Source organism: Muntiacus reevesi, chromosome 3, assembly GCF_963930625.1.
Source record: "Muntiacus reevesi chromosome 3, mMunRee1.1, whole genome shotgun sequence".
NCBI lineage: Eukaryota > Metazoa > Chordata > Mammalia > Artiodactyla > Cervidae > Muntiacus > Muntiacus reevesi.
The window spans coordinates 120,689,415-120,697,050 of NC_089251.1; positions in this window are offsets into that span (position 1 = coordinate 120,689,415).

Below are 7,636 nucleotides of genomic sequence, written 5' to 3' on the forward strand. Positions count from 1 at the left end.
AAGTTAGTTAACTTTTCCACACCAGAGCTCCTCTATTTTCTGCATATAGAAATAGAAGGGACACCACTCATACCCCTTATAAAAAATGGAGGGAATAAGAGGGAATTTTCATATTTACAGTGTTGATTACCTAGGATTAGTGCAGATAACAGCTATAGGTACTGCTTTAACAAAAGCACTGTGAGATTGAGTTCAGTTCTCCTCCCCAGTGCTTAGCATCTGTGTGACTTTAGGCAAGTTACTTAAACTCTAAAACAATTTCCTGAGATGTAAATTAGAGCTGTGAACACCTATTTGTCAGTACAAGGCAGCCAGAGCAAGATGCAGGTGAGATCTGGATATGAAGGAAATAAGAATGTTTCCTGAAAAATAAATTCAAAACAGATTTGAAAGAGATTACAACAAGTAATAGCAAAAATTAGAAACAATGCAACAAATGACTCAAATGTTGAGATATTTGACTGTAACGATCATCTATAGAAAAAACATATCAATTAGAAATGGAGACAGCGTTCTAAAAACATCACAAAAGACAAAAGTTGGAAATGTCTATCCAATATCTAAAGAGGAAATTTTATGCCTATTTTGAGAAAAATGCATGAAATTATATCTAAGTCCATGAAGTTATATTAACTTCTCTTATTTTGATTGGATCCTCACCAATCAGTTTGATGATTAAAATTTGGCATCCCTGAAATTCTGCCTACAGAGTGGGAAACAGCTGCTCATAAAGACTGTCTTCTGTCCTCTCTAGTTTTTTATGGTGTTGAGTACTACTGCTCCTATAATAATTTTTTCTCATCATTAGTCAAAATTCACTGCCTACCTGTTAAGTATCCATGATGTGCCTAGAAATTCATGACAGGTACTAGAAAACAGCAGCAAATAAAGCATGTGTTATCCCAGACTTTACAGAGCAAACTAGGGAAATTTCACTGCACATTCATCAGTTGCTATTCTATTTTAAACATCATTTTCATGATCATGTTCAAATGTTAATTGATTTTGTATTATAAGCACATGAGGCTAATGAAACTGAAAAACTGATGGCCAAGTTCTCAATTTATATACATTCACCAAAAAGTTATTGGCTTTCATTTTACTTTTCTTAGGAAAATTCTAAGCATTAATATGAGTGGTGAAGTCTTAACACCACAGTTGGGTTTGTGGGATATCTATTGATAATTTATTTTCAAAGACATCTACATAAGTAAGTGAAGATTAAAGTGAAATTATTTGATACATCTCATATAGTGTCATGTCTAATAGATGCTCATAACTGATAACATTAATAATGTTGTTAATAATAATAACTAGCACCAACTTGTATCATTCCATTCAACAATAACTTTAAGGTGAGCTAACTGAGACACAGACGAGTAAGTACTTTTCCCAGTGCCAGACTGTTAGTGATTGTTCAGTGGAGATAAATTTTGAACTCAAGCAGTCTTACTACAGGCCCTGTGCTTTTAACACACTGCTGCTGCTAAGTCACTTCAGTCGTGTCCGACTCTATGCGACCCCATAGGCCACAGCCCACCAGGCTCCCCCGTCCCTGGGATTCTCCAGGCAAGAACACTGGAGTGAATTGCCATTTCCTTCTCCGTTTAACACACTGTATACTTATTTTTATTTTATTTTATTATTGTTATTATTATCATCATACCAGGAAAGCCTCTTCCCTAATAGATGAGCAACTATTTAAAGGCTTCAGTGCCCAAAAGCCCTACAGGGTCCTGCTGGGTTACACTTTCACCAACCTCTAACTGAAATTAGCATTTTTAAAAAAAATTTCAAATGTGGGTAACAAACGACAGAAGTATTAGCAGCATCTGTGACTTTGTCACCAACAAGAATCACAAGCATTGTTATAAAATATTTTTTGTAACAATCTTGAAAGTCCTTTATACTTATTACAATACTTCAAAACTGGTCACGAAGTTCACTGCTAGACCTTGCTATTTAATGCACTAATTAAAAAAAAAAAAAAATCACACGTATTCGGGGGTTGGAGGGTTAGTCGCTAAGTCGTATCCAACTCTTGCAACTCCATGAACTATAGCCTGCCATGCTCCTCTGTCCATGGGATTCTCCAGGCAAGAATACTGGAGTGGGTTGCCATTTCCTTCTCCAGGGGATCTTCCTGACCCAGAGATGGAATCCAGGTCTTCTGCAGTGCAGGCAGAGCCCTTACCAACTGAACTACAAGGGAAGACTACCCCACATACACTGTGTTACAAACTACCCAGATGGCTCCGCGGGTAAAGACTCTGCCTGCAATGCAGGAGACAGAGGAGATGCGGGTTCCACCCCTGAGTGGAGGAGATCCCTTGGAGAGGGAAATGGCAACCAGTTCCAGTATTTCTTGTCTGAAAAATCCCATGGACAGAGGAGCCAGGTGGGCTACAGTCCATGGGATCACATAGAGTCAGACATGGCTGATCATTATTTTCATTACTGTTTGTGTTATTATTATTTAGCTTCGTCATCTGTGACCCAAAATTCCTAAGACAAAAATGAAATTTGATTGACCTATTTCAGCTGTTCCTCGAGAGTGGATTATTTCAGCATGGTTTCAGAAATTTGTAGTCATAATTTTCGGTGGGCTCACATTAAAAACAGGCCATGAAATGGATTTTTTAAAACCATAATGAATTATTGTGCAAAATAATTGACTAATATACTTTCACTCTAGCAATATTTCTACCAAAGAGTAAGACTAAATATCCTAATGCAATACAATCACAATAACATTACTACAGAATTGTTTTTACATGTAAAAAGTAAAAAAGCTGATCTGAGAAGATAAGCATGTAAATATGTCTAGGAATATTCTGAGAAAAGAGCAAGAAGGAAGATACACTCTTTCAGAAATCACTCTTTGAGTTTATTCTAAAAATATACAAAACTAGATTGTAAATATAAAATAATATAAAAAGTCTTAAATTCATTTAAATTATGCAGGAATTTAGCATATGAATATATGTGAACATAAGAAAATGTTGATATCAAAAACAAATGTAAAAGAATACATACTTTATAAAGTGGTTCTGAAATGACTAGCTAGCCATTTCTATTTAAAAAATAGAAAAAAATGAAGTATGTGTTTCTATACCAATTCATGGAAATAATTCTAGAGGTATCAATACTTGAATGTAAAACATGAAACAATATTACTCATAAAATACAGATGCATATCATAACTTTGGTGATAGAGGTAACCTTTGTAAAAACCATATAGAGTAAAACCATATGTAAGAAGAAAAATAAAGGTCACATAATTTTTTAAATGATTAGACATCAAAAATGTCAAAGTTGGATTGAAAAATAAACCAGGAAAATAATTTTAACTTATATGAAGTTTAGAAGATTGATATTTTCACTAAAAATAACTTATAAAAAAGAGCTCTTATAATTAATAAAAAGAAATTGCTAATAGAAAAATAGTCAAAGTTATTAACACATAAAATACAGAAAGAATAGTCTCCACACATTTAAAAAAGTTATTTCATTTGACTAGAAGTCAAACCAATGGGAAATATTTATACCATTTTTTCCTACTATAATTCATGCAATTATTTAGGAACTAAAAATAGTTTTGTACTTTTATGACCAATCATGTTACAGTAGTTTGTGGCTGACCAATGCTTTTGCCAAGAACAATTAGAAAATACCAGTAAAACCCACCAGTTTTAATCTGTTTGAAATTATCAGAGAGTTGATGAAGCAACCAAGACTTAAGTAGACAATATCCATGAAAAAAGAGAACATCAGAGGGGTGAAGTTACATTCTGTAGGTTGCTTTTTTCAACAGTATTTTGAAGGTCCTTGGTGTAAGGCAGAAAACTGAGAAACATAGCAGAAGATCAAGACTATATGGTGGAAAAGAAAGAGAAGCTTCTGAAAATCCCAAGGGAATCAAGAAGGCAGATGTGATATTTGGGGTTGCCTATCTGATCAGTTTGAAGAGCCAAACCCTAGAAAGATGAGAAACAAGGAAGGGAAGTGCAATACTATATGTTTCAGCTGCATGGAATTTGTGAAATTCTTAAACGAAGAAGGAAGAGAAACTGGAAATACAAACGAAAGTATATAAACATATAAAAGCAGAGTTTAGAGTGGTATGGTCTTAGAAGACAGGAAAATTAAAGTTAGGTTCCATCAAATCATCCCTAATAAAAATTCTAGATCTCAGCTATGTCCCATGGAGAGTTTCACTCCTAGTAAACAGGATGAGCTAGATGTACACTGAAGCCTACTGAAAAACTGCAACCCAACCTCAAGGTAGACTCATTCTCGACAGCATTAAGGTGATGTGCTTGCACTGAAGCTACCTCATAGAGGATAGGTAAAACTTTTCTTAAAAATAAGCATATACATATATATGTACATACACACACATATATGTTATGTATGTGTGTATATATACACATATATGTTGTGTGTACATATATGTCCTATATATAACATATATGCTACATATATATGTCATCCAAAGTCTTCAATTTTTTATAAATATTGTTCACATTTAAATGAAAAAAATCACAAAGCAGTCTAAGAAGTAGAACATGTGCCCCTCAAGAAACCAGTCATACAATACCACAGTTGACTTATTTGAAGTTACCTGGTGCTGACTTTTACCTGATGTAATTAACATTCAATGAACAGATTAAAGGTGAATAATATCACTAGAAAACAATTTTTCTTTTTTTTAATATAAATTTATTTATTTTAATTGGAGGCTAATTACTTTACAATATTGTAGTGGTTTTGCCTTACATTGACATGAAACTGCCACGGGTGTACATGTTTTCCCCATCCTGAATCCCCCCTCCCCATCCCATCCCTCTGGGTCATTCCAATGCCCCAGCCCTGAGCACCCTGTATCATGCATCGAACCTGGACTGGCAATTTGTTTCACATATGATAATATACATGTTTCAATGCCATTCTCCCAAATCATCCCACCCTTGCCCTCTCCCAGAGTCCAAAAGACTGTTCTATACATCTGTGTCTCTTTTGCTGTCTCAAATATAGGATTATAGTTACCATCTTTCTAACCTTCATATATATGTGTTAGTATACTGTATTGGTGTTTTTCTTTCTGGCTTACTTCACTCTGTATAATAGGCTCCAGTTTCATCCACCTCATTAGAACTGATTCAAATGTATTCTTTTTAATGGCTGAGTAATATCCCATTGTGTATCTGTACCACAGCTTCCTTATCCATTTGTCTGCTGATGGGCATCTAGGTTGCTTCCACGTCCTGGCTATTATAAACAGTGCTGTGATGAACATTGGGGTTCACCTTGTCTCTTTCAATTCTGGTTTCCTTGGTGTGTATTCCAAGTAGTGGGGTTGCTGGGTCATATGGCAGTTCTATTTCCAGTTTTTTAAGGAATGTCCACACTGTTCTCCATACTGGCTGTGCTAGTTTACATTCCCACCAACAGTGTAAGAGGGTTCTCTTTTCTCCACACCCTCTCCAGTATTTATTGCTTGTAGACTTTTGGATAGCAGCCATTCTGACTGGCGTGAAATGGTACCTCATTGTGGTTTTGATTTGCATTTCTCTGATTATTAGTGATGTTGAGCATCTTTTCATGTGTTTGTTAGCCATCTGTATGTCTTCTTTGGAGAAATGTCTGTTTAGATCTTTGGCCTGTTTTTTGATCGGGTCATTTATTTTTCTGGAATTAAGCTGCAGGAGTTGCTTATATATTTTTTTGAGATTAATTCTTTGTCAGTTGCTTCATTTGCTATTATTTTCTCCCATTCTGAGGGCTGTCTTTTCACCTTGCTTATAATTTCCTTCATTGTGCAAAAGCTTTTAAGTTTAATTAGGTCCTATTTGTTTATTTTTGCTTTTATTTTCAATATTCTGGGTGGTGGGTCATAGAGGTTCCTGCTGTGATTTGTGTCGGAGAGTGCTTTGCCTATGTTTTCCTCTAGGAGTTTTATAGCTTCTGGTCTTACATTTAGATCTTTAATCCATTTTGAGTTTATTTTTGTGTATGGTGTTAGAAAGTGTTCTAGTTTCATTCTTTTACAAGTGGTTGACCAAGTTTTCCCAGCATCACTTGTTAAAGAGATTGTCTTTTCCCCATTGTATATTCTTGCCTCCTTTGTTGAAGATAAGGTGTCCACAGGTGAGTGAATTTATCTCTGGACTTTCTATTTTGTTCCATTGATCTATATTTCTGTCTTTGTGCCAGTACCATAATGTCTTGATGACTGTGGCTTTGTAACAGAGCCTGAAGTCAGGCAGGTTGATTCCTCCAATTCCCTTCTTCTTTCTCAAGATTGCTTTGGCTAGTCAAGGTTTTTTGTATTTCCATACAAATTGTGAGATTATTTGTTCTAGTCCTGTGAAAAATACAGTTGGTAGCTTGATAGGGATTGGATTGAATCTATAGATTGCTTTGGGAGTATACTCATTTTCACTATATTGAGTCTTCCAATCCATGAACTTGGTATATTTTTCCATCTATTTGTGTCCTCTTTGATTTCTTTCACCAGTGGTTATAGTTTTCTATATATAGGTCTTTTGTTTCTTTAGGTAGAAATATTCCTAAGCATTTTATTCTTTTCGTTGCAAAGATGAATATAATTGTTTCCTTAATTTCTCTTTCTGTTTTCTCATTGTTAGTGTATAGGAATGCAAGGGATTTCTGTGTGTTAATTTTATATCCTGCAACTTTACTATATTCGTTGATTAGCTCTAGCAATTTTCTAGTGGAGTCTTTAGGGCTTTCTGTGTAGAGGACCATGTCATCTGCAAACAATGAGAGTTTTACTTCATTTCCAATCTGGATTCTTTTTATTTCTTTTTCTGCTCTGATTGCTGTGGCCAAAACTTCCAAAACTATGTTGAATAGTAGTGGTGAGAGTGCGCACCCTTGTCTTGTTCCTGACTTTAGGAGAAATACTTTCAATTTTTCACCATTGAGGATAATGTTTGCTGTGGGTTTGTCATATATAGCTTTATTTTTCAATAACCAGATAGAAATTCTAAAGCTAAAGTAATGCAACAATTGAAATTAGAATCTCAGCAGGTAGATTTAGCATAGATTAGACTTAGGGCTTCCTTGGTGACTCAGATGGTAAAGAATCTGCAATGCAGGGGACCTGGGTTCAGTCCCTGGGTTTGATAGCTCCTCTGGAGAAGGGAATGGCTATCCACTTCATTATTCTTGCCTGGAGAATTCCATGGACAGAGGAGCCTAGCAGGTTACAGTTCACTGGGTTGGAAAGAGTCAGACATGACTGAATGACTAACACTTTCAGACTTCATAGAAAAGAAGACCAGGAAATGGAAGAAAATAGAAAATATCCATGTTAACAGATATCAAAACAGAATGGAAAAAAATACAGAGAACAAAAGAATCTAGATAACATGTTCTAACATATATGTAATGAGTCCCAAAAGAGATGAGACAGAAAACAAAAGAAGAAACAATGACTAAAGATTACCCTCAAAATTGAAGAGCTAATGGCTAAAATTATTCCCTCAACCAGTTAAAACACACACATGTGAGCACAATAGTAAAACTACTGAAAAAAAAACTGAGAACATATCATAAGCAACTAGGGTTGGGGTTGGGATGGGGGAAAGATATTTTCTCTAAGGAACAA